We start from the raw sequence: 9567 nt of genomic DNA on the forward strand, positions 1-9567 counted from the left end.
GAGGCTGAACAGCATATGAAAGGAAGGACAGGCCAGACAGTGGTGGCACATGCTTTGACCCCAGCACAGAAGGCAGAGGCAGGCAGATCTCTATGAGTTTGAGGCCAGCCTGGTGTACAAAGAAAGTTCCAGGACCACTGGTACTGGTACACAGAGAAACCCTGTCTTGAAAAACGAAAAGAAAAGAAAAGAAAAGAAAAGAAAAGAAAAAAAGACAAGACAAGAAAAGAAAAGAAAAAAGAAAAGAAAAGAAAAAAGAAAAGAAAAGAAAAAAGGAAAAGGGAAGGGAAGGAAGGGAAGGAAAGGAAGGGAAGGGAAGGAAAGGAAAGGAAAGGAAAGGAAAGGAAAGGAAAGGAAAGGAAAGGAAAGGAAAGGAAAGGAAAGGAAAGGAAAGGAAGAGAAAGCAATACATTCTCTAAAACATATACAAAAATCTACATTGGAGATCCTTAAACATTTTGTTTACACTCCCTGTGACCCACCTCCCCCAAAATTGAAAAGCTTCTTCCCGTGTCTTAAGGATACCATTCGACGATTTTCAACATACACTTAAGTAACTGCTCGGGACAGCCTTCCAGCTGACTGTAAATAGTAATATTTGAAAGTAAAACAGTGTGCCACTGTTACACATCTCTGACTGTGTGTCTACACCACTTAATGCCCATTTCCCTCTACTAGAACATACAGGAAAAGTATTGTTTAATACATAGAGGTGGGATAGCCTGTCTTTTTTTTCTCCACTCCATTTTACTCCAAATCATTTTTACCCTAATGAAATTGATTTTTATTCTTAAAAGTCCTTTATTAGCCATACTGATATAATTCCTTGCAATGAGATAGGTTAATGAACTGTGTTTATGGATGGAATTTGGAAGATTTGAAAGTGGATTGATGGTTTGAGGATCTGCAGCTCCCGGAGGAAATTATTAATGGTTTAGTGGCATCACGATCATTGTAATGGAAGGTAGCTAGCAGCATGGGGTCTGGGACAAAGCCACTGCTACCACTTCTTTAAGCTCTGGCATCTCATCTGGGGACAAGAAGGAGACTGGTGAAATGGAGAGCATCATTAGCATCGGAAGCTCTCTTCGAAACTTTGGGAGTATGCAGCAACATTTCGCTGCCTGGAGTGTGAGAGTGTGTATGCTCTGGAAGCTACAGAAAGTTTCAGCCCTGATGTCGTTAGACTGTCTCCGCACGGGGAGTCACAGACGCCATGAGGCTGCTGCTTCAGGAAGCAGGAAGCAGCTACGGCCCAGACCAGCTCCTACTCTGGTGGTAGCTGCCCTAGAAGGAGAGAGAGAATAGACCCTGTGGGCAGCAGCCCCATTGGCAGGCCCACCGGAAAGCTTTGGCTGTCTCGGGGAGGTGTTGGCACAGCAGCTCCGCATTCAGTGCTGGCCAGTGGCTTCAACAGCAGTTGGTAACACCAGCTCACAAGAATGACCAAAGGTCACTCACTCCCTTTGCTCAGATGAGGAACCTTGTTGCAAGTTCCAAGGTGACAGTTTCTAAGGGAGACAAAGTCAGAAGGAAATAGCCAACATTTATAGGTAGAGCCACAGAAAACACCAGCTAGGCATCTCTGAAATATCTACCATATACGCCCAAGAACCCCAGGTTCTGCAACAGAAGCGTGAGCCAGGACCAAGAAAGTAGGAACTCGTTTATCAGTGAACTATAAACTAGGAATATTTGAGTATAGAAGGCTGCCCAATCAAATAACAAGCCGCAGAAGAAATCAGGAGCACACATGGAAAAGCCTGTGTTCTAATTCTTATGTAATCAAAAGGGCGTAGAAAAGCCATGGCTGATAGACAGCCATAAGATCCAATGCCATCTTAGTACTAAGAGGCTGGTTTTAGTTATACCTGCAGAGAACTTGAAGTTATATGAGTGAGAAGCACATAGGATGTGCGGAGTATTTTACTGATGTCTAGAGCTGTGTTCTCCCATACTCTAAGCAAAATGGGGCCATGGGGTTGGAGGTTGGAGGCAGACAAGAAGAGACTTCTGTGCTCCAGAGAAGACCAACGCTACAAAACAGAGGCCCTACTCCTAGCAAATCCCGAAAGCAAAAAATCCACAGGCAGCCGAACCTGAGATGGCAAATGATCTAAGAAGACCTTGTATCTGTGGCCGTGGTGCCTTTGTTTTTGTTTTCCCAGGAAGATGGAAGTCCCTTTACTGAAATAGCACTGAGCTCCAAAAGCTTTTGGTCTGGAAGTTGGCATGCATTCCCAGAAGCTGCTTGACCCCACCTCACACTGAGAGGTACCACCCCAGGCCGGTCAGCAGCAGTCAGGTGAAGAGAAGTGCCATGCAGTCCAAGGCTCTGCAGCACAGCTGTGCAAGCCAAGATGTCAGAGTCCCCTGCTGCTCTGAACCACCACAAAGCAAACTTCCAGACCAACGCCCATCAATTGGTTCAGTTCTGTATTATTTGGAGTAGGGGGGTGTCCTTTTGTAAAATTATAAAGTTTTTCTTTCTTTCTTCATATCCCCTGCATTATCCAGGACCCCTGGCCAGAGGTTAGTAAATACTGTTAAATTTAAATCAGATGCCAGCCAGGTGGTGGTGGCACACGCCTTTAATCCCAGCACTTGGGAGGCAGAGGCAGGTGGATTTCTGAGTTCGAGGCCAGCCTGGACTATAGAATGAGTTCCAGGACAGCCAAGGCTATACAGAGAAACCCTGTCTCAAAAAAAAAAAACCACAAAAAAAAAAAAAAAAAAAAAATCAGATGCCAGTGAGTCAATTGCAAAGCAAAACAAGCCACTATGAGGAGTCACTTACAACAGCCCTGAAGAGCTTCCTGTCTGCAGCTCCTTCCACAGGGAGCACACTAGGCTATAATCTCACAGGGTCTTTGCATTCTGCTGTGGCCTGGACCAGATCCCTCTTGTTACTGAAAGCTGGAGATGTATTTGTAGACCGTAAGTGTATATAATTAGAAAAAGGCAGAAAAAGGCAGAGAAGGAATAGGGAAGAGAAGAAACTAGAATAGAAGGATTTCAGGTTATGTCACATTTGCATTCGCTAAATCTGCTGTATTATGGAGCTCTGAGAATGCTCCTGGTCGGCGGATCTTCCCAGAACATCACAGGTCCTCCTTTGGGAGAGGAGTCAGGTTAGAGCAGCTGTGTGTCTTCACTGACCTCTGGTCCTCAGTGCAGGTCCCACCCGACCCACCCCCATCCTAACCCCCATCACACCCTCTGCTCTCTACGGGGCTCCTCAGTACTGAGCAAGGCCTGAGGGTGGCTGGCTGGTCAGCCAGAGCAGAGCTATTCACTAATGCCATGTTAGTTATAGCCTCCCAAGCATTTCTCGTCTATTTATAGAGAAGGAACCGGAAGAGAAAGAGGACTTCCTGAAGACAAGGAAGAGGAAGTGTGGTGAGGCCATGTGTTCACGTGAGGCTCTTAACCATCCTGTGTCCATGTGGAGGAGAGAGAGTGAGGCTTTGTTAGGCGAGCTCCAACTTCACCCTGCAAATATGGACAGCATATACATCATTAGAAAGAGTCCTTACATGCACCTTGAGGCCTAGCTACCAAAAAAATGAGCCGCCTGTCTAGCATTCTATCAATAACTAGGACTCCAGCCATTCTGGGTTGGTTTTGCCTGCAATGGGTTTATTGAAAACCAAAGCAACATTCCTAACAAGCTGTCACTTAAGGTGACAGCAATAATCATGAAAACAGACATTCTTTTATTTTAACGTATCTTCAAGAGCTGTTCCTTTGTGCCCCCATTTCACAGATGGGGAATCAGAGATGTGAGAGAATAAATGTCATGTACAAAGTCATATAACCAGCAAGCAATGTAGACAGGGCACAAATATAGGTGTGCCAGCTTGCAGATTGGACTTATAAGTAGTGACCCAAAATAACTTCCTTGCTCAACCCAGGCATGTAAATAATAAACATTTATTTATTTTTTTTTTTACCAACTAAGGAAGAACAGATACATTATTAGATGGTTGGCCAGAAGGAAAGCTTGTAGTCCACTGATGCTTGCATCATCTCCTGCCAGAAGAAGGGAAATAAATCTATAAAGAAAAGAGAAATCATGTGCTCCACTTCTTTGCCTGGTTTTGATCTGTGAACCCCCCAAAATTCCTTGGCAGAAAATGGTGGCCATCTCTAGTATCAAAGACTTACTCTGAAAGCCCTGTAGATTTTTGGTTACATATAATGGGTTTAATACAAGCCACGTAAGTCCAATAAAATATCAGATATAAAAAAATAAAATTTGAAAACAATAAAAATAAAAAAATAAAATTTGAAATATCAAATGAATGCTATGCTAACACCTCATTTTAAAGTGATTTACTTATTTTTATTTTAAGTGCATTGGTATATTGCTTGCATGTATGTCTGTATTGGATCCCTTGTAGCTAGAGTTACAGAGAGTTGCGAGCTGCCATATGGGTACATGGAATTGAACCCAGGTTCTCTGGAAGAACATATGCTCTTAACCACTGAGCCACCTCTCTAGCTCCAACATCTCTTAAGAAAACAAACAAACAAACAAACAAGCCCAGCAGAGATGGTGCACACCTTTAATCCCAGTTCTTGGGAGGTAGTGGCAGGCAGATTTCTGAGTTCAAGGCCAGCCTGGTCTACAGAGTGAGTTCCAGGACAACCAGGGCTACACAGAGAAACCCTGTCTTGAAAAACCAAACTAAATCAAAACAAAATAAAAACAAAAAAGAAATGCAGGAGGGGGGAGGGGATGAAGAAAGTAACAGCTTGTAGGATTGCAAGGAGCGTGAGAAGTGGAGGGTTGCTTGAGGTTGAAGATATAGATGCAGTAGTGTCTGGAACAGTCCAGATAACAGGAGTCTCCCACCAGGAACTTTACTCTCAAAGGCTTCCCCAACCTGCGGCAACTGTGATCTGATACCACAAATAAACAGACACAATAAAAAAAGAGATCCTAGAAATTTCTAGGGGAAAAAAAAATCAGTTCATGCAAAAGTATCAGGACTCAAAAAAGCACTGGTTTGTTCACAGTGACAGAATAAGAGCAACAATGTATTGCTTTTTTTTTTATTTCTCATAAACTCTAAGTGATCTTTTTGTAAAATTCAGATTTCTAGATAGAGCCCATTTTAGCCAGTATCATTTTAGATTTTTAATGGCCCAATACTTTACCTTTTATATACTTTTATTTTAGAAAAAAAAGCTGTATATTGTTCTTTGAAAACGGAGAAGATCTATAAATGGAAGAAAGTAGGGGATACACTGAACCTCAGCTGTAAGGGAAGCATGGACAGACATCAGTCTCTATTATACAGTGATGATGAAAATCTCCAGGGGCAAGGGCTCTCAGATTTAAACCAACAGCAGCATTAGCAAAGCCTGACATATTTGGCTATGCGGTGCACAGAACGATACAGTGTTCAGAACAAAAGGGCATAAACATGCCAGGCAGTGGTGGTGCACGCCTGTAATCCCAGCATTTGGGAGGCGGAGACAAGTGAATCTCTGAGTTCGAGACCAGCCTGATCTACAGAGTGAGTTCCAGGACAGCCTGGGCTATACAGAGAAACCCTGTCTCGAAAAAAAAAAGAAGTCATATACAGAGCTATGAGAACAATTAATGTTGATGTTTGCACAAGCTAAGGAACACTTTGAAGTGTGAACAAAAGAATGAGACACAATTATGTTATGTTGTTCACCTCGGGTCAAAAAAACAATAATTTGCATATTCTTAGCAATAGAAACTCTGCTGATTTACCCCCAAATTACTGTGCCAATTAGGAAGAGAGGGAAGTAGGGAGAATAGAAATATGAGAAAGTTATAAGTGACAACAGGTGCTTAAATTTCAAAAATAACAAGTCTGAAATGGAGGTACAAGCACATTGTTTTAAATTATAGAAAGGATTTAAAGATGTAGCGCAGAGACAGAGCACTTGTCATGCTGATGAGTCCATGGGTTTATCCCCAGCTTTCCAAGAAGGTAAAACTTAGAAGGACGAGCCATTCATGGTAGAATGCATCTGCAAACCCAGCTCTCTAGAGGCAGAGGCAGATGTTCATGAGTTGAAAGCCAGCCTGTATTATAGACTGGGACTTTGACTCAAAAAAAAGTTATGTTGAGTAATTTAATTATGGAGGAAAATGCCTCAGGAAAGTATGTTGGAATAGGTGGATCTTGAACAGAACTAATGCAAGGAATTTTTTTTTAATGTTCTTTTTGACATGTCAACATCTCACTTCATTGCTGGCCAGGAATTCCCTTCTTCCTCAGCCTCCTGGATAACTGGATCACTCCTTTTCTTAAAAAAAATTTTGGAGCTGGGGGCTGGAGAGTGGTTAAGAACATTGTTCTTCCAGAGATCCTAAGCTCAATTCCCAACAACCACATGGCAGCTCGCAACCATCTATAATGGGATCTGACATCTTCTTCTGGTGGGCAGACACATATGCAGACAAATGCCTGGACTCTAGAGCCAGAGGATACAGTTCACCCTCCTGGCCCCACAGGAAGCAGCCATGCATGCGTGCTCATATATGCACATACAAATTAAAATAAGATAAACTGTTTACAAACGCATCTTGAAAATACTATTAGATTTGTAAAAAAAATACATCGGTGAGTTATTTTTAGAAGAATGAAAATCAGTCTACTCTCTCAGGCATCCGGGAGTCCCTGATGATGTGTCTGCTACACATGCAAAGGTCATTATACAAAAATAAGAAAAACCAACATCCACGGAAGAGGAAGGTGACCAGCAGGCTATTATTAGCTTCATTACTGAAATAATCACATGGTGATTTGGCAGAGAATTAAAGAGACAGTCAAGGTGATGGAGAGTTTATATATATATACTATATGTAATAGCATTATATCCATGCATACATAGGCATAACAGTTATATTGCATAGGTGTATATGCTACATGTATTCCAAATGTTGATGAAGCTTGGTACATGGTGGATGATACTAATATTGTAAATGATCTTGGATTTCATCTGTGTGCTGTAATAGAAAAAAATCATTGCTTTTAAATGAGCTCATTTATAATGACTATTTTCTGTTTGCATCCTCTCTTGCACTACTGAATTATGACACTTAGAATTGGAAGAGACAGGGGATTAGATTAAGATAGTTAACTGGGCACAGATGCCGAAAATTGGCAGAAGAAGAGAGTGTGTGTGTTTGAAATGATAACCTCATAGCTTAGCTGGAGAGCAGTAAGGCATGTTCTGTGGGTCAGAAAGAACAAATTCCCCAGGAAGAGAATTTAGGCAGGACTGGATCAATAAAGGAAGCTGTTTTGGAAAAAAAAAAAAAAAACCCACAGAGCATTTGCAAACAAACTACTCCACTGGAAAAGAGATCAAATCCTTAAGTTTACAGTGCTCTCACTTAGCAAACAAACAGCAAAGGGCCATTGCAGAAAGGAGAAATTCAATCTGGATTGCTCTGAGCTTCCCACCACAGGTCGGGGAACCAACCAAAAGCTGGGGGGCTAATGGCTTTCAACTTACACTAAAAACATCACGTGGGGGTAACCCCTTGACTTACCCGAGGTCATTGTCCTCAGGGGGTTAGAGTGACTGTAAACTTCAGAAAAATGTTCTGTTGGTTAGGTTTTGTCCACAATCTGGAGTCATTTGAGAATAGGAGACCCCCAAACAAGAATATGTCCCCATCAGATTGGTCTGTGTAGACAAACTGTGGGGGATTTTCTTAATTGATGATTTATGTGCAAAAGTCCATCCCACTGTGGACAACGCCATTCCTGGGCACTGTCCTGGGTGGTATAAGAAATCAAACTGAGTAAGCCATGGGGTGAAAGGCAGCAAGCAGTGCTCCTCTGTGTCCTCTTCTTCAGATTCTACCTCCAGGCTTCTGCCCTGACCTCCCCCTTGGCTTCCTCCGATGGTGAGCTAGACCCTGTAAATCAACCAACCTTTTCCTTCCCAAGTTCCTTTTGTCCAGGAAATGTGTTGTGGTGATAGGAAGCAAATTAAGATGGGTACCTTAGAACCATCTGGAAAATTGAGACTTCTCACACCCAAGAGGTTGCGTCATACTCTCTGATGAAGCAGACTCAGCACTGCCCCTGAAGGCTGGGAAGCAGATAAAGCCATCCCAGCAAGGCTGTGAGGAGACTCCCGCATGCACGAACTCAGCTCACAGCTGAGACCAGCCAATCGCTTGAGAAACGCTAATATCCAAAAGAGTGAACAGAGGGCTTTTTGTTTGTTTGTTTGTTTGTTTGTTGAGTCTTGGGTTAATACCCCCAAAGGGCAAAGAGGATGTTGTATCCTGAGACTAAATGTGAATGGAACTTTTTTTTTAAAGAAAGCTACTAGGCATCTTGGAACTAACAGAACAACAGAATGATGGCAGTCATGCTAAGGCTCTCTGGGATCTGATCTGCATTTCCCTTTGTGATGTGTACAGACAAAAACCACTCAGTCACCAGAGCCTGGCTGCTCTGTTGTTGGACAGCTCACATCTGTAAGTCCAACAGTCCTCTCAGAGAGAATTTGGCCTATTTGCCCTTTAACCCTTTGTCCTGGGCCTATCATTAGAGGAAAATCAAGCCACCTCCCTTTTCCTTAAGAATGCCTTTCAAACATTTGCCTTCTGCCTTCACAGTCTTGTCTCTAATCTAAATGGCAGCTCATTCATCGGTTTCTTACCAGACAGCTTTCTGAACCTTATTCTTCTGCTAACTTTACTCCAAAACTCTAGATTTTCCTCGGCATCTAAGCCAAAGGCCATTACAGCACACCCGTAGTCGCTGTACTTCAGACGTTCTGTTTTATTTTTCACAATTATATTATTACTTCCTCTGATTATGTAGCTACTATTAATACATGTAAGTCCACGAGAACGGTGCCTTCCCCGAAGAACTCCAGGAAATGAGTAAGCCCGTCTGTTTCTCCAATGGTTTATGTTGGGTTCGTCGGTTTAGCAAATATGTATTGACTGCAAGCTATGCTCCAGAGACAGCACTAGGTGCTATTGGGACAACTAAGGTACTTGAAACGCAGCCCCCGCCTACAGGGCTTATGATCTAGTAGGAAAGTGAAGATAGATGTCTAACTAACCTCCGACATACAGCACAGTGCAGATAAAGCTGTGAATCAGCAGGCGCACACAGACCAAAAGCCTCCCGATAATCAGGACAGCGGAAGCCGGGGGTCAGATGCCAGCGCAGATTCCTTCCCCGGACTTGGATCTCGCTCTCCCAGCTTCCGGCTCCGGGTGTGTCCTCAGTCCCAGGCCTCCGAGAATGCTCATTTTTATTTCCTACTCGTCTGCACTTAAAGATTAGCAGAGAAGCCTGGCTTTCATAATCAGACACCCAGAAACTCCACTTCTTTGTTTAAGCCCCCCATCATATCCAAGTTGTAAGTAGGGAGTTGAATGAGCATGCGTGCATCCATGTTACAGGAGAGAGCACTATTCCCATAACTGATGGATGGCTACACGGGTATGTGCTTGCACACACAGTGGAGCATTGTGTCAACGCGTGGAACTTCTGACACGTGCCACAAGAGGAATTATGCTTCAGGATGTTATAGGGAGTGAGA

This window comes from Apodemus sylvaticus, chromosome 14 (assembly GCF_947179515.1).
Source record: "Apodemus sylvaticus chromosome 14, mApoSyl1.1, whole genome shotgun sequence".
Classification (NCBI taxonomy): Eukaryota; Metazoa; Chordata; class Mammalia; order Rodentia; family Muridae; genus Apodemus; species Apodemus sylvaticus.